The following is a 25,419-nucleotide window of genomic DNA, read 5'->3' as shown; positions in this document are numbered from 1 at the left end:
GCTCATAAATGAAGGATAATGCTGATACATGGTGAAACAATGCTCTGGTAGGCGGTTTGCCGGTTTAAATCACCTCGGGGTATGACCATGCGGTGCATTTGACCTGCGGTCGTCTCACAGTGGCGCTGGCAGCAGTCCACATACGCAGAGCTGTGTTGGTGCATATCAGAGTACGGTGAAGCGAGTAAGTGTGCAGACGTTTTCAGACGTGCTAATGGTGACTGTGTGTTGAAAATGGCTCAAAGAACACACATTCGTGACGTTATGAGGGGTAGAATGCTAGGGCGACTGGAGGCTGGTCAAACACAGCAGGTCTTAGCACGAGCCCTCTGTCTGCCATAAAGTGTGAGCTCAAGATTATGGCAACGGTTCCAGCAGACAGGAAACGTGTCCAGGCGCTACAGTACGGGACGTCCAAAGTGTATAACACCACAAGCAGACAGATATCTCACCACCAGTGCCCGCAGACGGCCACGGAGTGCTGCAGGTAGCCTTGCTCCGGACCTTACCGCAGCCACTGGAACAGTTGTCGCCAGTCACACAGTCTACAGACGACTGAACAGACATGGTTTATTCGCCCGGAACCTGCAAGGTGCATTCCACTGACCCCTGGTCACAGGAGAGCCCGTAAAGCCTGGTGTCAAGAACACAGTACATGGTCATTGGAACAGTGGTCCTAGGTTATTTTCACGGACGAGTCCAGGTATAGTCTGAACAGTGATTCCCGCCGGGTTTCCATCTAGCGTGAACCAGGAACCAGATATCAACCCCTTAATGTCCTTGAAAGGGACCTGTATGGAGGTCGTGGTTTGATAGCGTGGGGGTGGGATTATGATTGGTGCACGTACACCCCTGTATGTCTTTGACAGCGGAACTCTTAACAGATCAGGTGTATCGGGACGTCATTTTGCACCAGTATGTCCTCCTTTTCAGGGGTGCAGTGGGTCCCACCTTCCTCCTGATGGATGATAACGCGTGGCCCCACCGAGCTGCCATCGTGGAGGAGTACCTTGAAACAGAAGATATCAGACGAATGGAGTGGCCTGCCTGTTCTGCAGACCTAAACCTCATCAAGCACGCCTGGGATGCTCCACGGTCAACGTATCGCTGCTCGTCGTAAAACCCCCAGGACACTTCAGGAGCTCCGACAGGCACTGGTGCAAGAATGGGAGGCTATACCCCAGTAGCTGCTCGACCACCTGATCCAGACTATGCCAACCCGTTGTGCGGCCTGTGTACGTGTGAATGGTGATCATATCCCATATTGATGTCGAGGTACATGCGCAGGAAACAGTGGCGTTTTGTAGCACATGTTTTCGGGACGGTTTTCTCGACTTATCCCCAATACCGTGGACTTACAGATCTGTGTCGTGTGTGTTCCCTATGTGCCTATGCTATTAGCTCCAGTTTTGTGTAGTGCCACGTTGTGTGGCACCACATTCTGCAGTTATCCTTAATTTATGAGCATGAGTGTAGTACGCGCTCCACCTCCTTCAGAAGTAAATATGGGGTTGCTAAGACACACTTACATTGCCAACGAGGATCTGTAAAGTGCTTTTTTCGTTCGGCACTACAGTAACATTGCAGAGTTATCCATTGCTCACCAGGTTTTACATTCTTCAACGAGAGTTGACGTACTAGGTAGTAAGTAATATACGGCGCACACAAACAGCAGTAACACACACGAGAGAAGAAACCGCAAGTCACTGTAAGCGGCTGCAGGCATCCGCGACAGTCTCGCTTGCGCTCCTGTAGGCTGCCAAAAATATCTTTGGCGTCGGAACACTTCGCTCGACTGGTAAACATCCGCTCCCACCACTATGGGACTTTTAATCATTGCCAAAATACCCGTTACGTTTCTTTTTTAAAAACTGAGGGTGTGTAACATATTAACATCTTCACAACGGCTTCACCAACTATCAAGTTAGTCGTTAAAAACTATTCAGAACTTCGAAACAACAGTAACGTTCAACGTTCACGTTCCGACGTTCACAATGAACTGATAATTGAGGCATTGACTCTTCCTTCGTAGGTAGCCCATCCACTGATGAATTTCCTCTCCAAAATCAAATACTGGAGTCAGCATAAAAATAACCAAATGTTGTTCAGCCTAACTTTGCACTATAAGCACACGGAACAAAACACCGAATGGCGCAGGGACTCGGGAAGTACTGAACGTTAGTGTTGTCAACATTGTAGTACCGGCACTTGTCCGGAACCGTTGCGTTGTTGTAAACACTTTGCCATTTAGTAACCGGGAAGCACTGGAGTGGTGCGAAACGTGCTATCGGTGTGAGAGCGTTTTACAAGCAGGGTGATAGTGACTGATGAGCAAAGGGTATTTCGACAGCGTTACCAGCTAGAACGACATGGGGGTGTACCACCCGAACATGCGATTACAGATTCTGAAGAAACTGATTCAGCCATGAAAGAGAATCCTCCAGGAGGCGTTCGAATGGCACGTACCCCAGAGAACATTGCAGCTATTCGAGTTTCCATCGAGAAGAGCCCTTGCCGCTCCGATACCACGCATCTACGCTAGAGATTGGGCGGCGTAGCGTACAACAAATACTGCACGAATTAAAGTTCCACCACTATAAGTTGCAGATCATATTGCAATTAAACCCAAGGAGCTGAACGAAGGGATGTTAGCTAAATTCAACGAGAGTGCCGATTTCCTCAACAACATATGAGTATTAGAAGAAACCCACTTCCACCCAAACGGATACGTTAACAAACAGAATTTCTGTTTCTGGGCACAGTAAAATCGTTATGAGTTTCACAAACGTCAATTACATAGCGTCAAGGCTTCAGTATGGTGTGCTGTGTTATGTCATGGTGTTGTTGGCCCTTACCTTTTTGAACGTGAGGATGCCATTGCATCAACAGTAACATCCGTATCCGCTAGGTATGTCTACATGCTTTAAACATTCTTTAGAACGAGATTACACGATATTGACATCGATAACACGAAGGTCGTAGTCACGTCGCTTAGTGTTCAAAATGGAAGGAAAGTGTTCGCTAATTGTTTAGAAGGCGCGTCATTTCATGTTACGGTGACATCTCATGGCCTGCGAGGTTCCCTGATCTTAGTCTATGCGGTTTCTTCCTGTAGGGAGATCTTAAAAGCAATGTGTACTTACGTACCCATGAACTGAAATGAACCATGAACTGAAACAGAAAACTGAAGACAAATTCACTGTCATTCCGTGACACATGTTACACCGAGAATTCTGGAGTTTCCACCACTCAAAGACGACAGGTGGCAGCAGTAACAGCGCACCGTATATAAATTGTGTCTGGATGCGCGGAAAACAGTACAGTCGTTGTCCTAAAGAGGAAACAGAGCGATTTATCTGACGGCCAAAAGGGTACAAATACAGCACCACTCTCATCCATCATGTATCAGAGATCATTGGAACAGCGGAAAGTTCTAAGGGACTGGAAGAAGGGTAGAAAATCGGATGCACATAATTACCGGCCAATTTCACAGACATCCATTTGTTGTAGAATCATGAACATATTTTGTGTTCAGGCATAATGACCTTTCTAGACTGTGAGAAGCTCATCTGCAGAAACCAGCATGGTTTTAGGAAACAGCGGTCATGCGAGACACAGCTGGCCCTCTTTGTGCATGATATACAACAGGCTTTAGATACCGGCTCCCAGGTTGATGCCATATTTCTCGACTTTCGAAAGGCGTTCGACTCAGTTCCGCACTGTCGCTTGCTCCAAAAAGAGCGCGCTTACGGTCTATCCGATGACATATGCGGATGGATAGAAAGTTTTCTAACAGAGAGAGAGCATATGTTGTCCTGAATGCGGTGACTTAAAAAGAAACAAGTGTAACTTCAGGCGTGCCCCAGGGCACCATAATAGGTCCGCTGCTTTTTACGATTTACGTACAAGATCTGGTTGGTGGAATTGACAGCGGCATTAAACCGTTAGCCGATGATGCTGTAGACTACAAGAAAGTAGTATCACACAAAAGTTGTGAACAACTCAATGGGGATTTGCAGAAAATAAATGCGTGGTGTAATGACTGGCAGTTATCTCTCAATATTAGTAAGTGTAACCTATTGCGTATAACAAGGCGAAAATCCCCATTAATGTGCGAGTACAAAATAAATTCCCAGTCTTTGAAAGCGGTAACATCCGTCAAGTATCTGGGTGTGACTATTCGAAATGATCTCAAATGGAATGATCAGATTACACAAGTAACGGGCAAGGCGAGCTCTAGATTGCAGTTTATTGGAAGAATCCTGAAGCGATGCAGTCCTTCAACAAAGGAAATTGCTTGCAATACATTAGTCCGTCCAGTCTTAGAGTATTGTTCGTCTGTATGGAACCATTAACAGTTGGGTCTCATGCAAGAGATTGAAGAGGTCCAAGGAAGAGCGGCAAGATTCGTGACAGGTACATTTAGCCATCGCGAGAGCGTTACAGATGTCATATAAAGTTTGAAGTGGGATACACTTGCAGATGGATGACGCGCTAAACGGAAGGGGCTTCTCACTAAATTCCGAAATCCGATCTTCACCGAGGATGTAGAGTACATATTATTACCACCAACTTTCAAATCGCGCAATGATCACCATTCAAAGATATGGGAAATTAGAGCTCGTTCCCTCGTGCGATCCGCGAGTGGAACAGCGGGAGCGGGGGGAGGGGGGGGGGAGGGTTCGCGGGGGGGGGGGGGGGATATGACTGACTTTGGCGCGAATTGTGCCCTCCGCCACACACCGCTTGGTGGCTAGCGGAGTATATATGTAGATGTAGATCTATGGTCATTGGCTTTCGAGCCAAGGGTGGGAGCAAATTTGTAAACCGTTCACGTGTCGCTATTGTTAACGTATTCCGTGGATGGCAAAAGAGCGCTGTCCAAAGACGGCTGTCGTACTGCACGGGCTATAGATGACAGGGGTGAACGACGGATAGGGAGATGTGTTGGGCAGACAGACGTGCAACTGTTAAACAACTGATCTTCCAGGTGAACCAAGGGGCTATCACAGTGTCTCCTCAACGCGTATGATACTCTGCAGCAGGCGCTGGTTCGTGATTCCATGCTGACTACCGTTCATCGGCGACTAGGAATGGATGCGGGCAACTGTACGTCCACTGTGTGCCAACAGGTGGCCTTTTCTGATGAATCACGTTTTATGTTCCATCGGACAGATCGTCGATGGCGTCTACAGCGTGAAACGTCTGAAATCAAAAGGGTACTGGCTAGCGGATGGAGCATAATGGTCTGGGGAATGTTTTCGTGGCGTTCCCTGGGTGATCTCGCCATTCTGGAAGGCGCACAATGGATCAACACAAACATGCACCTATCCTCGGGGACCACATCCACTCCTACATGTAGTTTGTTGTTCCTTCACACATAGGCATCTACCGGCAGGATAATGCAACATGTCACACAGCTCGCAGTGTACGTGCGTGGTTCGAAGAACACATGTGTGAGTTAGTCGTACTCCTCTGACCACCAGACTTTTCGGATTTAAACCCAATCGAGAATCTGTGGGACCAACTGGATCGGGCTGTTCGCGCCACTGATCCTCACCTGAGAGACTTAGAGCAGCTGGCCACAGAACTGGAGTCGGCGTGGATCCACACCCCTGTCGGTATCTTCCAGAACCTTATTGACTCTGTTCCTGAATGTCTCACAGTGGTTCGCGCTGCAAAAGATGGTTATTCACGCTTTTGACAGGTGATCACATTAGTGTGACTGGACGCCAAAAGGGAGTCCATCTTTTCGATGTTTTATTTAAGAAGTAAAGTGATAGTTTGTAACGTTTTGTAACCACAACATAAATGGTATACTATAAACATGTACCTTCGCCAATGAAAAATGTTTCTCATATGTTTATTCGTGCAAATTACGTTACTTCAAAACTTCCTGTTTCCCTGAGCTAACCTGTATTACCCCCCCCCCCACCCTCCCCTCCCTCGCAAAGGTCCTATTAATCGCTCTGGAGCGCTGACGATGTTGCAGAATTGGTCACGTGTCCCCCCTCCTCCCTCCCCCCCCCGCCCCCGCTCTGACGTCAGTCATGGTAGTAAATGTGTATGAACCAGAGGTTGTATGGTATCCGTGCAGTAAGATCTGTCGACGTGGGGACGCGGCAGATTGTCAAAAGCAACTGTACTGTTTGGACGACACCATGACCAAACCGTGAATGAAGCTTCCCAAACTGCTGGTGAGTCAGAACGACGTGTCTGCAAGAAATGGTTTATCACTCGAAGCCATGTAATACAAGAACGGTGGATGTGAACTGATCATAATGGACAGGGACTGGGGGACGTGTGTTTCATGTTGTCAATGACAAACGGTTTCTCCTGTCAGTGACTGCAGGTTCCTTTCAACCAGTCACTGAGCGATGATTGCGAAGGGAATTGGTTATTACGGACATCTGGAGTCGGATATATAGCAACAGTTGATTACTCACCCCTCAAATGCCGGTTCTCTAAATTTTCTCAGTAGTGTTCCTCAAAAAGAACTTCACCTTCTCTCCAGGGCTTTCCATTTGAGTTCCCAAAGCATATCCGCAACACTTGCGTGTTGCCCAAATCCACCAGTAACAAATGTAGCAGCCCGCCTCTGAACTGCTTCGATGTCTTCATTTAATCCGACCTGGTACGGAACCCAAACGCTCGAGCAGTACTCAAGAACAGGTCGCACTAGCGTCCTATACGCGGTCTCCTTTACAGATGAACCACACTTCCCTAGAATTTTCCCAATAACCAGCAGTCAACCATTCGCCTTCTCCACCAAAATCTTCACATACTTGTTTCATTTTATATCGCTTTGGAATGTTAGGCCTAGATATAAAACGACGTGAATATGCCAAGCAGGACACTGCTAATGCTGTATTCGAACATTACGGGTTTGTTTTCCCTACTCATCCGCATTAACTTACACTTTTCTACATTTAGATCTATCTCCCATTCATCAGACCAGCTAGACATTTTGTCTAAGTCATCCTGTATTCTTCTACACTCACTCAACTTCGACACCTTACCGTACACCACAGCATCACCAGTAAACAACCATAGATTGCCACTCACCATATATAGAACAATAGCGGTCCTATCACACTTCCCCGGGGCACTCCTTACGATACTCTTGTCTCTGATGAACACTCTCCGTCGAGCACAACATACTGGCTCTTATAACTTCAGAGGTCGAGTCACTCACATATCGGTGAACCTATGGTACTCATTCTCGTACCTTCTTTAACAGCCTGCAGTGGGTTACCGTGTCAAAAGCTTTGCTGAAACCTAGTAATATGGACTCTGCCTGTCGCCTTTCATCCATAGTTCGCAGTACCGGGTGATCAAAAAGTCAGTAAAAATTTGAAAACTTAATAAACCACGAAATAATGTAGATAGAGAGGTAAAAATTGACACACATGCTTGGAATGACATGGGGTTTTATTAGAACTACCCCATATTGCTAGACGCGTGAAAGATCTCTTGCGTGCGTCGTTTGGTGATGATGGTGTGCTCAGCCGCCACCTTCGTCATGCTTGGCCTCCCAGGTCCCCAGACCTCAGTCCGTGCGATTATTGGCTTTGGGGTTACCTGAAGTCGCAAGTGTATCGTGATCGACCGACATCTCTAGGGATGCTGAAAGACAACATCCGACGCCAATGCCTCACCATAACTCCGGACATGCTTTACAGTGCTGTTCACAACATTATTCCTTGACTACAGCTATTGTTGAGGAATGATGGTGGACATATTGAGCATTTCCTGTAAAGATCATCATCTTTGATTTGTCTTACTTTGTTATGCTAATTACTGCTATTCTGATCAGATGAAACGCCATCTGTCGGACATTTTTTGAACTTTTGTATTTTTTTCTTTTGTTCTAATAAAACCCCCATGTCATTTCAAGCATGTGTGTCAATTTGTACCTCTCTATCTACATTATTCCGTGATTTATTCAGTTTTCAAATTTATACTGACTTTTTGATCACCCGGTATATCATGTGAGAAAATGACAAGCTGATTTTCGCACGAGCGATGCTTTCTAAAACCATGCTGATTCGTGGACAATAGCTTCTCGGTCTCCACAGATGTTTAATAAAAGCGGTTATATAATCCACACTGTCTAACTCCATTACGTGGTTCAAAAGAACTTGCAATAGTTTTGTCTAGTTTGATTATTGCCTTACTATCAGAGTAGATATTTCTGATAAGTGTAATGAGATGATCAGCAACGCCCGTTTCTGTCGGCGTACTCTACATTTATTTCCATCGAACACAGTCAAAAGCCTTGCTGTAGTCCAAGAAACAAAGAACTAATGTGGTATTGTCTACATTTTTTGGTTAACTGTCGGACTTCCAGAACCTGCTCTCGTGTTCCTTTTATCATCCACAAACCCAGCTTGCTCTGATGCTATTTCTTTATCTAACTAAGTTCTTAAGCGTTCATGGATATCAAATGGTTCAAATGGCTCAGAGCACTATGGGACTTAACATCTGAGGTCATAGATCCCCTAGAACTTAGAACTACTTAAACCTAACTAACCTAAGGACATCACACACATCCATGGCCGAGGCAGGATTCGAACCTGCGACCGTAGCGGTCGCGCGGTTCCAGACTGTAGCGCCTAGAACCGCTCGGCCACTCCGGCCGGCGTTCATGGATACCATTTAGAAAAACCTTGCTGGCATGTGAAGTTAATGAAATGGTTCTGTAGTTCCCACAGAGCTGTGAGTTTTCTTTCTTGTGAAACGGGATCATTACCTAAATGATCCAGTCCTCTATCCATGTCCCGCCATTCCATATGCTGTCACATATTTGAAGATTCTGTGATCATTTCAGCAATAATTAGGTCAGGTTCTTCTCCTCTGCTATTTTTCAATTTACCTATAACTTTCCGCACTTCCTCTGTTAAGATTTTAAGTTCCATCTCCACTGAAATGTTTGCACGACCAAGTTTTCCGTTGTTATCCATGTACGACATGTTGCAGTATGTTCTCCAGCGATAAGAAGCTAGTTCTACGTTGGTTAGAGGCGAGTTATTTTCATCTTTCACAATGAATGTTCTTGGTTTGAGGGTCTGGTTAGTGCTCACTAAATGAGTATTATTTGACTTTTCCTTACGTACTTGCCCCGTTCTGTTTTTTTTCCTCCAACGGGCAGAGCCTCCCCGACTGAGCTATATGCGTCGGTTACGAGAGAGCGGCGAGGGGCCCAGTCTGCGCTGCACGCCCAGATAAGCCTAATGCTGTATACACAGCCGGCGCAGAGATACGGTCTGCGCTGACCCGCAGCAGCGTGTTTTCATATTTGCCGTGATGTCATCCGCATATCACTTTCAGGGGCTTTAAAACTCCCAGCCATTCACAGCTGATAGCCACTGCTATCAAGAGCGTAATGAATTTTACTGCAACGAAGCCCAGATTGCGAAATACACCATGGCGATTAAAATTGCAACACCCTACAGGTGGCGTGCAACGAAAGACAAATATGTATGAAGTGTACTACATGATTAGATACGCGAAAGAGTGGTATTTGAGCGTAACCGCTCGAACTAGGCAGGAGTAACGCCATCTGCACTGTACACTCGTGCGCAAAACTTAAAGACGAAAATAGGATTCGCATAGACATCGTGCAATATTCCCACTTCAGCCCTTATAGTTTTATGAAGTTCCTATAGGTAGCAGCGCTGTAAGTTATCTTAAAAATGGCCCCTGTAACGGAGGTGCGCTCCAAGCAGAAGGCTGTCGTTGAGTTTCTTTTGGCGGAAAAGCAGAGCATCGCAGATATTCGTAAACGCTTGGAGAGTGTCTACGGAGACCTGGTCGTGAACAAATGCACGATGGATCATTAGCTAAGGCGTCTATCATCATCACAACAAGGTCACGCAAACCTGTCCGATCCCCCCTGGCCGGGGGGCCGCACACATCTGTCACTCCAGCAATGTTGGAACGTGCGGACACTCTCATTCGAGGTGATCGATGAGTCACAGTCAGACATCTCGCTGCTCACTGAACGTCTCTATTGGTAGTGCTGACACACTCGTCCACTAGCTGGGGTACACAAAAGTGCGTGCCCACTGGATTTCTCGCTGCCTAACAAAAAACCATAAAGAGCAACGCCAATTGCTTGGGCGTTACGAGGGTGATCCTGAAAATATTTTGTCGAACATCGTCAATGGCGGGGGCTCATCACCTCGAACTGGAAACAAAACGGGAATCCATGGAGTGGCGCCACACTACCTCTCCTCCTTAGAAAAAGTTCAAAGACGATCTTCTGGGGCTCTGAAGGGGTTATCCTTTTCGATGTCTTCCTTCTTGGTTCAACGATCAACTCTGAAGTGTAGTGTGCTACTCTCAGCAAATTGAAGGAACGACTTCAGCGTGTTCGTCCCCACATAACTGCAGAGGAACTTTTCCTTCTCCATGACAACGCAATGCCACACACACGTCTGCACACCCTAGAGGAGATCAAAAAGCTTCATTGAACTGCTCTTCCCTTCAGCCCGGACCTCGCACCTTCCATCTGTTTCGCGCAATGAATGATGCGCTCCACGGGAAGCAGTACGTGGGTGATGCAGCAAGACGCTGACTCCGACGTCGACCAGTAGACTGATTCCATGCGCGCATACAGGCCCTCCCAGAAAGGTAGTATAAAGCCATCACATTAAACGAACATTATGTTGAAAAATACTGTTTTGTAGTCAAAACAGTGAGGAATAATATACGAGGGTAATCCCAAAAGTAAGGTCTCCTATTTTTTTTTTATAAGCAGTTGGTCCCACTGTTATGAAGAGTGCTTCACGCGCTGTGTGTAAAAATGCACACGCCGCGCTCAGTCTTGGCTTGGCAGCCGTTGAGAATGGAGCTCCCGTTGGATGTTACCGCCAAGTGCGAATTGCGCGCGGTTATTCGGTTTTTGGACGCAAAGGGCACTGCGCCGATTGGAATCCATCGCCAATTGACGGAAGTGTATGTTGAATCGTGCATGGATGTCAAAAACGTTCGTAAGTGGTATGGAGAATTTGTGGCTGGTCGGACAGAAATTCACGACGAACAAAGGAGTGGGAGATCGTCAATTTCTGAGGAGACAGTGTTGAAGGTTGAGCAAAGCATGCGTGAAGATCGGCGGATCGCCCTGGATGATCTCTGCACGTTGGTTCCTGAGGTTTCCCGAAGCACCGCTCACAGAATTTTAACGGAAACATTGAACTGCCGGAAGGTGTGCGCAAGATGGGTGCCACACATGCTGACTGAGGGCCACTTGCGGCAACGAGTTGATGCTTCCCGCGCATTTCTTCATCACCTTGCAGCCGAACAGGACAACTTTCTGGTTTCAATTGTCACAGGTAACGAAACCTGGGCATACCACTTTACACCTGAGACCAAGAATAATCACGCCAGTAGCGGCATCCTTCTTCGCCAAAGCCGCCACAATCCCGGTATAGTCATGAAGCCGTTTTTTGTGATCAGAAAGGGGTATTGTTGGTCGACTTTGTCCACTAGGACCACAATTAACGTTGACAGGTACTGTGAGACCCTGAAAGGACTCAAACGGGCAGTTCAGAGCTGGAAAAGAGGAATGTTGAGCAAGGGCGTACACATTCTCCGTGACAACGCTCGCCCACACATCGCTCGGCAAACCGTTGCTCTCCTGCAACAGTTTCAGTGGAACATAATCACCCACCCACCCACCCTATAGTCCTGACTTGGCACCCAGTGATTATCACCTGTTCCCTAGGTGAAAAGAACATTTGGCCGGAAAGCGATTCAGCTGCGACGACGAGGTGAAAGAAGAGGTTCATAACTTTCTGAACAGCATGGCGGCTAGCTGGTAGGACATGGGTATACAAAAACTGCCACAGCGTCTACAAAAATGCATCGATAGAAATGGTTATTAGGTCGAAAAATAGCTAAATGTTCAAGCTGCAAACTGATGTAAACCACTGTAGAAATAAACAGGTCTGTGCACTTATAAAAAAATAGGAGACCTTTCTTTTGGGATTACCCTCGTAGTATGCTGGAATCCTGAATAAAACCAACCCGTTTTCAGAAAAAAACGTGTTGCATTACTGATTGAGCCCCTCCCCCCCTCCCCCTCGTCGTAGCTCGATGAAACGTGGACCACACATGGAAAGAACTTCTACAGTACAATACAGCGCCTATTATTGATGTTAATGCAACCTCTTTGCCGACCAGTATGCTGGCGACAGCTTACGCCAGCCGACTTTTCAACTCCCTATGCACCATCATTGTGTTATTCGGAGTACTGCTGCTACCAATGTGAAATTCGGGTGTGATTAATTCCGTTGATTTCATGCAATTTTTTATAATGGCTCTCCACAATGCTTGACGGGTCCTGTCCTTCAGTACATTATATCTGCCTGGTGTTGCTTTAGCTGCATTTGTTTCTTCACTTTTCCATTTCACAGTCTCACCAACAGTCGACTGGGATGGCTGAAATGTCCCTGATGGATTTGTTACTCGTGTGATATACAAAACAAGTAGTCCGTGGTCGAAGCCACTGAGTTTTCCCGACCGATCAATTCTTCTATATTGATAACACTATAGCACCCATCTCTTTTTATACTGACAGGTCTCAGGTGACATCCAACGACTGGTCCTCGGTCTAAGTCACTGAGCTTTCCTGACTGAGCAGTTCTATTGTTATTGCTTCTATACTGCTAACACAATAGTCCCAATCTCTTTTTATACTGGCGGGTTCGCCTGTCATGACATCCAGTGGTCAATCCGGAATCACATAGGAGTGTTCGGATATTTTTGATCAGGTGGTGTGTAATTTTACATTCAGTAATCGCAAAAACGTATCTGATTGTGGTGTGTGCAATCAATATAAAAAGAGTTATATGCGTCAGCTGCAGCACTGTAATTAAAGTTCACCATAATTATCATTATTTTCACAAAACTGACATATTCAGGAACATGGCTAGATTGACTGTAGTTGCCCTTCACGAAACTCCCTATTCTGAAACGATCAGTATCTTCTCTCGCATACTAAGATCAAAAAGGTGACAGTATTATGTCCATTTCATCGTTAATACTTTCAGGGTCGGTTTCCTTGGTTGTTAGTTATTACTTTGAGACAAACAGAGCACTGCCGAGTGTGCTTTTAAGCGGATAAGTCAGTGTATTTATTTATCACGTAGTATGCAAGTTATGACCTGACATGGCGAGATTGTAGCTCGTTTAAGTTGGCATCTCAGGGCAGCAGCTGTTGCTTGATTGATAGCAACTGCGTCAAACTGGACTTGGCATTGACAGCAATGACTCATACAGACCGTCATTGCTCAGACTCATGACAAAAGTCTCGAGGCATCCTCCAGCAGATATTGAAATGTCTCACATTAAGCACGACAGCAAAGTGTCCCAAAATACACAGCCTCTATCCTCTCTCCCATGATGTTCTGCAAACTTTGCTCTGGGTAGGTCCTCACACCACAGGGTCAGCTTGGATCATTTTTCCAATTTAATTATTTCTTAACAACATTTGTTCTTGAGTAGCGCCCTCTTTTTTCCACGCTAAAAAAGCAAAGAACTGTCCCTTCTAGGTCATTCAGAGTCACACTTAGATTGCTTACGTCTCTTCAATAATCTACAAACTCTGAATTCTCTTCAGCTATAAATGTTGAGAAGTCTCTAAGCTTGCCCACTGTGCATTACTATCGCTGAGGCACAGGTCCAACTACAGAAAGGTATTCTTTCAGCCCCTCCCGTATCTACACTGCCGGCAGTCAGGATGGCACCTGTGGTGTTGCTATCCAGTGAGATTGTTATTCTTCTGTCCTCAAGGCTGCTTTGCTTGAACTCTTAATAGTTTCATTTTGAGCTCTTTTCCTAAATCGATAATTATCAACACAAGCTTTTATGATGAATTACAATAAAGAAATAAAAAACGGAATTTTTTCATTAACTAAAACAGGACTGGAAAAGAAAAACATCACTAGATGTTCGTTAGTCTGTAATTAAATTACTTTTAATGATACTGCCATACTGTAAAGTACCGAAAACCTTAGTTTTTTAATAATTCTGTGCTATTTTGCGCCTAACCTTGTGGCCGAGCGGTTCTAGGCGCTTCTGTCTGGAACCGCGCGACCGCTACGTTCGCAGGTTCGAATCCTGCCTCGGGCATGGATGTGTGTGATGTCCTTAGGTTAGTTAATTTTAAGTAGTTCTAAGTTCTAGGGGACTGATGACCTCAGATGTTAAGCCTCATAGTGCTCAGAGCCATTTGAACCATTTTTTTTTTTTGCTATTTTGCGTTATCCGACGAGAACGTTGGTAAAAGGTAATAAATCAAAGATTTACCGATACATTTTTCCCGTTCATAGTTAGACTACTCAGTACTTTAATAACCTGTGCCTTTACTACATTTAACAACTGCAGGCAAGCTTCAAATAGTTCAAACGTACTTTGCTCGCGAAAGGGGAGGTGTTACAATACTGTCACGGATGTTTAGTCCCTCATTTCTAACGAAAATTACATGTTTGAAGTCTGATATTTATAAGATCTTTTCTGAGTAAGACATCTACAATGAAAACTTTTGAATAGGGTTGACTCGTCTGGTTTCTCTCCAAAAAGCACTTATTTTCAGTCGAAAGTTGCAATGAAAAGAGTCGCCGTTGTTATCAGTTTCATTTCATTTGAGTAGTCAGCGTCATACTACTAGCTCCACAAAATATTTTGTTGTTACTGACACGAGAGTGAGTAATTACCACGTGTCAGTCGATTTCATAACGAAACATTCATGCCTTTAGCGTTGATTTCGTTCCGGCTAACTAACTTCCTGAAATATCTTTAAGAATTTAAGATTCTTGTGGACAGAGCATTTACAGATGCACGCATTCTATTTTTATCAATAGGACATACTATGTTGTTTTTCTGCCTCTCCAGGAGTTTTCTCTAACAATCGTAAAGTGATAGCATGACGGAGAATGTAGTCCACAATCAGACGCAATTCTCGTCATAGTAAATCATTAATTTCTTTGCAGAATATTATTTTCTGTGCAGGTAGTGGTCTGCACTCATTAATTTTGAAAATGAATTTTTTAACGTAGAATCGAGAGCTTTTTAATCGATGTATGAATTGTGCATGTAGTCAGCCGCACAATACGGAGGCACAAATTTATTTCCAAGCGTTTCTAAATAATGGACGAACTAATCTGAAAGCATATCATAAAACTCAAACAATTTAAGCGCGCAAGCAATAAGCAGGGACGGGAAAGCTATAGAATGACTGAATTTGTTGGGTAGGCCATTCGGTTAGGAGAAAGGAAGTTAACGGCGCTGACAGACGAATCTGTCGTAAATCCTGCCTCGCGACGTCTGAAATAGAGCAGGCGGCTATTTTCTACCAAGTTCAATCATTGTATTAAGTATTATGTGACATGCAGCTCTCATGTTCAGTGTTGCGTATCTACCTGACTTAAATTTTACCAATTATTAGTCATTTTCTGTTGTGGATATTACGTGAAAATATTGTGAAAATGATGTACGTATTCCTTCGGAAAGTAGCTTCAGCCCAAGATTCTTTTTTTCTGCAAAAGAGCAGAATAAGGGCGCTAGAACGGTCCACAGCGTAAGGTGAGCGAAGTGAATTTATTCAATCAACGGCAAGTATGATCTTTTATGCATAGACTATGGGTCGATGGATAAAAGTCTTCGTTTATTATCGCAATAACATATTTTATTTACTCTTGTTGGGCACCACAGCCTCGACAAATTCAGTCAAAGAATCACATGCCCTCGTGCTGTTCAGCGGAGATAATACTTTATCCTGCACTGGTTTCCAGTCTTGGGTCGTTGACAAGTACACCTGCAGTATGGCAACAACCAACCAAAATAGAAATGAAGTCAAACGAAAAAAACTAATTAGTTAGTTACCTGTATCAGAGATCGAATTCGCGATGAACGCTATGTTGTGAAACGTGTCAACAATACAAACACAAAATGACGGTCTGTATCAACTTATACAGGGTTGTCCATTGATAGTGACCGGGCCAAATATCTCATGAAATAAGCATCAAACGAAAAAACTACAAAGAATGAAACTCGTCTAGCTTGAAGCGGGAAACCAGGTGGCGCTATGGTTGGCCCGCTAGATGGCGCTGCCATAGGTCAAACGGATATCAAATGCGTTTTTTTTTTTAAATAGGAGCCCCCATTTTTTATCACATATTAGTGTAGTACGTAAGGAAATATGAATGTTTTAGTTGGACCACTTTTTTCGCTTTGTGATAGATGGCGCTGTAATAGTCACAAACGTATAAGTACGTGGTATCACTTAACATTCCGTCAGTGCGGACGGTATTTGCTTCGTGATACATTACCCGTGTTAAAATGGACCGTTTACCAATTGCGGAAAAGGTCTATATCGTGTTGATGTATGGCTATTGTGATCAAAATGCCCAACGGGCGTGTACTATGTATGCTGCTCGGTATCCTGGATGACATCATCCAAGTGTCCGGACCGTTCGCCGGATAGTTACTTTATTTAAGGAAACAGGAAGTGTTCAGTCACATGTGAAACGTCAATCACGACCTGCAACAAATGATGATGCCCAAATAGGTGTTTTAGCTGCTGTCGCGGCTAATCCGCACATCAGTAGCAGACAAATTGCGCGAGAATCGCGAATCTCAAAAACGTCGGTGTTGAGAATGTTACATCAACATCGATTGCACCCGTACCATATTTCTATGCACCAGGAATTGCATGGCGACGACTTTGAACGTCGTGTACAGTTCTGCCACTGGGCACAAGAGAAATTATGAGATGATGACAGATTTTTTCGTGCGTTCTATTTAACGACGAAGCGTCATTCACCAACAGTGGTAACGTAAACCGGCGTAATATGCACTATTGAGCAACGGAAAATCTACGATGGCTGCGACAAATGGAACATCGGCGACCTTGGCGGGTTAATGTATGGTGCGGCATTATGGTAGGAAGGATAATTGGCTCCCATTTTATCGATGGCTATCTAAATGGTGCAATGTACGCTGATTTCCTACGTAATGTTCAAATGGTTCAAATGGCTCTGAGCACTATGGGACTCAACTTCTGAGGTCATTAGTCCCCTAGAACTTAGAACTAGTTAAACCTAACTAACCTAAGGACATCACAAACATCCATGCCCGAGGCAGGATTCGAACCTGCGACCGTAGCGGTCCTGCGGTTCCAAACTGCAGCGCCTTTAACCGCACGGCCACTTCGGCCGGCCCTACGTAATGTTCTACCGATGTTACTACAAGATGTTTCACTGCAAGACAGAATGGCGATGTACTTCCAACAGGTTGTATCTCCGGCACATAGTTCGCGTGCGGTTGAAGCGGTACTGAATAGCATATTTCATGACAGGTGAATTGGCCCGCACGTTCACCGGATCTGACGTCCCTGGATTTCTTTCTGTGGGGAAAGTTGAAGGATATTTGCCATCGTGATCCACCGACAACGCCTGCCAACAAGCGTCAGCGCATTGTCAATGCATGTGTAAACATTACGGAAGGCGAACTATTCGCTGTTGAGAGGAATGTCGTTACACGTGTTGCCAAATGCATTGAGGTTGACGGACATCATTTTGAGCATTTATTGCATTAATGTGGTATTTACAGGTAATCACGCTGTAACAGCATGAGCTCTCAGAAATGATAAGTTCAGAAAGGTACATGTATCACATTGGAACAACCGAAATAAAATGTTCAAACGAACCTACGTTCTGTATTTTAATTTAAAAGACCTACCTGTTACCAACTGTTGGTCTAAAATTGTGAGCCATACGTTTGTGAGTATTACAGCGCCATCTATCACAAAGCGAAAATAGTGGTCCAACTAAAACATTCATATTTCTATACGTACTACACGAATCTGTAATAAAAAATGGGGGTTCCCATTATAAAAAACGCAGTTGATATCCGTTTGACCTATGGCAGCGCCATCTAGCAGGCCAACCATAGCGCCGTCTGGTTTCCCCCTTCAAGCTAGACAAGTTTCGTCCTTTGTAGTTTTTTCGTTTGACGCTTATTTCATGAGATATTTGGCCCGGTCACGATCAATGGACCACCCTGTATACAACAGAATGAAAAAATATTTATTTATGTTGCTACATGCTGTTCATCCATAGTTTTTTTAATGGCTGTTTGTCTCTATTCAAGAATTCCTCTTTGGTGCAGGAGGAGTTGGTAAAGAGAAACATGTTTATATTTGAAAACACTTCCGCTGTCTGCAAGATATTTTATGTCCATGGGTTCATTGTCGAAGATTTCCGTAGTTGCATATTTCACCCCTTTCTGTGCCACAGTTGGATTTATTAAAAGGAAATGCAGGTCATTTTCATTCTAGTGTTGTGAATATCTCTGACACCCTCAAACTTCGATGAATTGTTGATAACTAATTTCACAAGCGCATCAATGTGCTGTCAGGCTGTCGTTAATACTTCCAGCTGGTTAAAGAGATACGTGTAAGATGTACACGTATAAACCCCACACATAATATTAATTATTCTCCTTTGTGCAATGAATACTTTTTGCATAAACGACGAGTTATCCCGCAATATTATCCCATAAGGGATCAATGAAAGAAAATATGCAAATAACATGTATACTATATGGTTTATCCAGTTTAAGCTTTCATCAACATGTATACATAAGAACTTACAATTCCTTTACCCTGTTCATTACTTGTTGATGTACTAGGTTAACAGGAGGCGGGATCATTTTCCTATGTTCCCATTTTCTACTTGTAGCTGCAAGTGTACATAGAACTAAGTACGCATTTGGGGAATTGTATGTCGATAGTGACTGTCCATTAATTACAAACTCTTTTATAAAGGCATTTTAGAAGTGATGTTAACTTCTATGGGTATGGTTCACACATAGCTATCAGTATGAGCACGTCGATACACGTGGTTTCCTGTGATATGCTCCAAGTTTTGTTCTCTCGTTATTAGCTTTTTTTCTCATCATACCAGGTGTAGTTACCGATAAATTGAGCCTCGCTGCGTGTTTTGGGTTGTTATGTACTAGGTTGTGCCAGCCTATGGCTAGATATACAATGTTTGCTTCTACTTAGAGGAGACATTTTTGAGTGTACGTAAGGATATAACAGTGATTTTATTAATTACATAAGTATCTCACTATACTTGTGTTACGACGTTACATTCGGTGCGGTAAAATGAATTTTATTTATTGAATTTTATTTTATTTTTTAATTAAGGTGTGCTTTGCTTGTTGCTGTGCCGTTAAAGGTGTAATATTCGGTGTATGGTCGATACTGAACAGCAGGACAGAATAAAATATTTGTTACAATAAACTGACAAGTAAATTCATGTTTTTGTTATTTTTGTGACCCAGTTTATTTTGCTTACGTAGGTGACATGTCGATTTTACGATTCATAAAAGCGACACTTAACGTAAAACATAGGTCTACTGTGCGATTCTGAGAACATTTTGTTACTTACAGTAAGCTAGTGGATAATTTTGGAAAATAATTTGGCGAAATATTTTAATATTTACAAGCAGACAGAAATCTCAATTTAAATGTGCCATAAAAATCTTAGTGCCTATCCAATGAAAACACACTCATTGTATTCTCAGTCTGAGTTCTATGGCATTCGCTGATTGCACAGTGCTAGTGCCCTTTGGCAAATGCTAATAATGTTCCATATTATGTCGCTCTTATTTGTTGCAATCAAAGACAAAAGTAGATACAATAATATATTTATTTCTTCGACAATTTTTTGCATTAGAACGTAGCAAAACACGGTTAGAATAGCAATTACTTCTATGTCAGTGCGCACGGCCACTTTTTCTGCGACGATAAACCCTATAAATGTGTACTGACTTCTTAAACCTTATACCGAACGAGTGGCGCAGTGGCTAGCACACTGGACTCGCACTCGGGAGGACGACGGTTCAATCATACGTCCGGCCATCCTCATTTAGGTTTTCCGTGATTTCTCTAAATCGCTCCAGGCAAATGCCGGGATGGTTCCTCTGAAAGGGCACGGCCGACTTCCTTCTCCGTCCTTCCCTAATCCGATGAGACCGATGACCTCGCTGTTTGGTCTCCTCTCCCAAACAACTCAACTCTTAAATCTTGCTTCCAACATCAAACGCAACGTTAGAAGTGCCTCTCTCGTGCCTCTTCCTTTCCTAAAGCCAAATAGAACGTCATCTAATATACCCACAGTTTTATTTTCCATTCTTCTACATAAATTCTAAGAAAAAAAGAAGGAAAAAAACGACGCACCACGTAGGAATTATCCGAATGCGTCGGAAATCGGTAGATGAGACGTTCGTGTACAGAGAGAGAGAGCGTCACAAATTGAGCAAGTCAATAACAAGTTTGCCCACCTTAGCCCTTAGGCAAGCAGTTATTCGGTTGGCATTGATTGGCAGAGTTGTTGAATGTCCTGCTGAGAGATATCGTCACAAATTCTGTCCATTTGGCGCTTTAGATAGTCAAAACACCGTACTGGTTGGAGAGCCTTGCCCATAATACTCCAAATGCTGTCAATTTGGGGAGAGATATGGTGGCCTTCCTGGCCTAAGTAGAGTTTGGCAAGCACGAAGACCGTAAAAACTCTCGCTGTGTGCGGACGGACATTATTTGAGGGAAATGTAAGGCCAAGATGGCTTGCAATGAGCAACAAAACAGGACGTAGAATATCGTCGACGTACGCCTGTGGTGTAAGGGTGCCGCTGATGACAACCAAAGGGGCTCCTGGATGTTAAGGGCGACAGTCAGGTTGGTGTCCCACCACTGTCAGGGGCGTCTCCAGACGCCTTTTCAGTCTGGAATCTCACTGACTGGGGTAGAACTGTCTTCAGTGATAAGTCCCGCTTCGAACTGAGCCCCGATGACCAGCGAGGAAATGTCTGGAGACGCCACAGAAAGCGGTAGGATACTAACCTGACTCTCGCCCACCATAAAGCCCGACGATCAGGAGTAATGGTCTGGGGAGTCATTTCCTTTCATAGCAGGGCCTTTATGGCTGTCAACAGCTTGCATTGGGGCCAGAGGTGGACCAATGCCTTACTAACTTGCTCAATTTGTGAGGTCTATTCTCTTGACCAAAACATCCAATTTTTCTGAAATTGTAATCATTTGTTTGTCTGTACATGTACGTAACATCTATCGATTTCCGCCCCATTCGGATAATTTCGTCGTGATGCGGCTTTTTTTTTTTTTTAAGAGTCTGTTTTTCTTGTCAGAATCTTATATGCATTGGCTGTTAAGCTGACAGTGCGACAGTTCTTACATTTACCTGCCCTTGCTATTTTCGAAATTGTGTGGATGATGTTGTTTGTTGTTGTGGTCTTCAGTCCAGAGACTGGTTTGATGCAGCTCTCCATACTACTCTATCCTATGGAAACTACATCTCCTAGTACCTACTGCAACCTACATCCTTCTGAATCTGCTTAGTGTATTCATCTCTTGGTCTCCCTCTACGATTTTTACCCTCCACGCTGCCCTCCAATACTAAATTGATGGTCCCTTGACGTCTCAGAATATGCTCTACCAACCTATCCTTTCTTCTAGTCAAGTTGTGCCACAAGTTTCTCTTCTCTCCAATTCTATTCAATACCTCCTGATTAGTTATGTGATCTACCCATCTAATCTTCAGCATTCTTCTGTAGCACCACATTTCGAAAGCTTCTATTCTCTTCTTGTCTAAACTATTTATCGTCCACGTTTTACTTCCATACATGGCTACACTCCATACAAATACTTTCAGAAACGACTTCCTGACACTTAAATCAATACTCGATGTTAACAAATTTTTCTTCTTCAGAAACGCTTTCCTTGCCATTGCCAGTCTACATTTTATATCCTCTCTACTTCGACCATCATCAGTTATTTTGCTCCCCAAATAGCAAAACTCATTTACTTCTTTAAGTGTCTCATTTCCTAATCTAATTCCCGCAGCATCACCCGATTTAATTCGACTACATTCCATTATCTTCGTTTTGCTTTTGTTGATGTTCATCGTATATCCTCCTTTCCAGACACCGTCCATTCCGTTCAGCTGCTCTTCCAGGTCCTTTGCTGACAGAATTACAATGTCATCGCCGAACATTTCTTCTCCATGAATTTTAATACCTACTCCGAACTTTTAGCTTATGTTATTTGCTAAATGTGCTCTATTTCGCCCTTCTATCGATTTACATTATGAATAATGTCATTCCGTGACCCAGCCTTGAATGCCACTGTGTTTAAAAAATGTGCGTGCGTCTTCTGTTGCACGATGTCTCGTATCAGTCCTAGATGCGGGGAAAAGTGCGAGGGGCGTTCAGTAAGTAATGCAACACTTTTTTTCCTCCACCAATTTAGGATAAAAGAATGCGGAATTTGTTGTGAGATATCGTGGAATATTCCCTCTTCAGCTCCTATAGTTTCATGAAGATCCGATAGGTGGCGGCACTAAAAGTATCCTGCAAAATAGCGTTGTACCTGAAGTCCGTTCGAAGCAGAGAGCTGTCAGTGGGTTTCGTTTGGTGGAAAACCAGAGCATCGCCGATATTCATAGGCACTTGCAGACTGTCTGTGGAGCCCTGGCAATGAGCAAAAGCACGGTAGTCGTTGGGCGAGGTGTCTGTCACCATCGCAACAAGGTCGGACAAACCCGTCCGATCTCACGCGCGCCCACCATGCGCACACAGCTGACTCCCGCAATGCTCGAACGTGCGGACACTCTCATTTGTGGTGGTCGACGGAACACAAACACGTCACTGCTCAACTGGATGCCTCTCTCGGTAGTGATGACATGCTCTTCCACCAGTTGGGATACTCAAACGCGTGTGCCGCCTCGGTACTTCGCCGCCTGACAGAAGACCCGTCTGTTTGGCACAACGAAGGATGCACTCCGCGGGGAACATTACGTGGATAATGTGGAGGTTATTGGTACAGCAAGACGTCCCCGACGTCGGCCAGTGGAGTGGTACCATGCGGGCATACAGGCCCTCCAGTAAGGTGGCGTAAGCCCGTTAAACGGAGATTATGGTGAAAAATAGCTCTGTAGCCGAAAGAGTGGCGAATAATACAGAGGGGTCCAAAAAAATGTGTCCATTGTTAAAAAGTCCATAACTTGCAAACTAATTGACGGAGTTGTCTCATTTTTGGTGAAAGTGTAGCTTAAAGTCCAACTTAAAGATATGACTGTAGGTGTTCGAAATGGTCACCATTAACATCCACACACAAACGATGCCGCCGAACTGCAGCACGGAGTACTGACTGCAGCGTGTTCAGTTGGATATTTGCACATGAATGTACGATGTATTCTCGTTCATCCAATGTGCGTGGCTTTTATCGATAAACGACGTCCTTTAGTGTTCCCCACAGGTAAAAGTCCAGAGGAGTTAGGTCTGGGGAATCTGGTGGATACTCATCAGCACCTCTACGGCCTATCCATCTTCCTGGTAGATTTTCGTCGAGATACGCCCTAACACGATTTTGGTAGTGGGCTGGGGCACCATCTTGTTGAAAGTAAACTCTTCCGTCTCCATACAAGTCTCGGAAGGTAGGTAAAACGGGTGTCTGAAGCTTCTGAAGGCACACCTCACCGGTAACTGTGCCGTCAAAGATGAATGGCCCAGTCAAGCCCCGGTAAGACAACCCACACCACACATTTACTCCTGGCAAATTCACGGCTTTGTCTACATGGGCGTTCGGATTTTCGGCGGCCCAGTAGATGCAATTGTGGCGATTTACTGTACCACTGAATTTGAACTGTGCCTCATCAGACCACACAATCATTTCTGCAAACTCTTCATCGTTGCGCGCCATGTTAGTAAATCACTCGCAGTACTCCATTCTACGTCGTCCTCGTTCATTGCGTGTAGCAATCGTGGGATGTAGCACTTCCACTTTGCTGTCTTCAAAATTCGCGGCTCACTCCAGTTTCACGGGCACACTGTCTCACAGACTTCTGTAGTGACAAAACAACGCAATACAACCCTTGTGTGGCGATTGCCGGAACTACAAACTATTACACTACCAAAGATGAGACAATTCCGTCAATTAGTTCGCCAGTTATGGACTTTTAAACAGTGGATATAATTTTTTGGATCCCTCTGTATGGTGTATTCGAATACTGAATAAAACCAACCTGCTTTTCAGGAAAGAACATCTTACATTACTTATTGAACGACCATCGTGTATCTTGGTAAGAATTTACATGTCCTCAAATAAACATGAAAAAATCCAAAGCAATTTGAAATGCGTAATGGTTACTGCTCAGCTGCGAGAAAGAACAGTTTTATTTCCACCATCTGAATTCCGTGTTTTCGTCTCTCTACCCGGTAATGGTTTCAGCGTAAAACTAATTAGCACCGAAAGCTCTTTTACGACTTGTTCTGTCTGTTTCTGTGGTTGTACAACGCGCAAAGGCGTAAAAATGACCTAATCTAAGGGAACGCCGTTACGTGGTAAGAATTGTTTCCAAACTAGTAAAATACTACTTTCCGGTGCCTGTGAGTAACTTCGTCACCACAGTGGGGATGCATGTTTGAAATGATGTTTCTCCGGAAATGGTAGAAGTGTCAAATAAATGTATTCATCTTCTGAAGCACTTTCCTCTCTGGAATCCTACCCTTACTTTTTCTCAAAAATCAGTTTCAGTATCTACGGTCAGATAACTTTCTGTTCCTCCAAACCTATTTCTGTAAGTGCCCAAGTTTCCAATATAATGCAAAATTTTAGTCATCTTTCAGGTTAAATATCGGCTGCATATTGTAAATATACTGCCGGTTTTAAAGCTGTACATTTAAGTAATAATTTATTATTAGATATCCCGTGCATCAACAAGCTAACAACCTGTCCACCCCCTTAGAACAAATACTGAAAGGAAAACGATGCACGTTCACGCTTGGTGATACCCATTTTGCTAACGTTGGGAACATGGCGATACCCACTTTGCTAACATTGGTAACTGCATCTAAGTGACACAATAAAAGGTGTCGGATGGGCCTGTTGTTCGGTTTCGTCACATATCGGATTTGTCCGGCACACTTTATGTCGACTTCCTGTTTTTTTCATTTTTGCCAACGCCAGTGACCTAGCAGTTGTAGTGTCAAAACTGCGAGATGAAGCTAAACGTTGCAGTTTCTGTACGTACGCCTAGCGCCGATTAGGTCACCATTTCGTCTCACACGTCTGAATCCAACGCAAAAAACAATCTTGTTATTCAGATTTTTGTTTATTTTCAGCAACTGTTTTTGAAGAATGCCGTTGTGAAGAAATAGCATACTAGATGCGTTAAAAAAATTTTTTTTATGCAGCTGGTGTGCCGTTTCTTCACATCGGAAATTTTCCATTCACACCGCCATCCCCCAGCGCAGTCGGACTTCTGCTTCACACAGTCAAACAGAAAGACTGGATGTTATGAAAGCTCAAAAAGTAGCAAGACTCCTTCAAAC

The 25,419-nt window shown here is 44.1% G+C and overlaps 1 protein-coding gene across 3 annotated transcripts in view; it reads right to left on the bottom strand.

The window, feature by feature from the left end:
• LOC126418588 (tyrosine-protein phosphatase non-receptor type 7-like) overlaps positions 1 to 25,419 on the bottom strand; it is a 370,145-nt gene that overhangs the window by 68,938 nt on the left and 275,788 nt on the right. The gene's annotated exons all lie outside the window — the stretch shown is intronic.

This window comes from Schistocerca serialis, chromosome 9, assembly GCF_023864345.2.
Source record: "Schistocerca serialis cubense isolate TAMUIC-IGC-003099 chromosome 9, iqSchSeri2.2, whole genome shotgun sequence".
Taxonomy (NCBI): domain Eukaryota; kingdom Metazoa; phylum Arthropoda; class Insecta; order Orthoptera; family Acrididae; genus Schistocerca; species Schistocerca serialis.
This window is presented reverse-complemented; position numbering and strand designations above follow the sequence as displayed.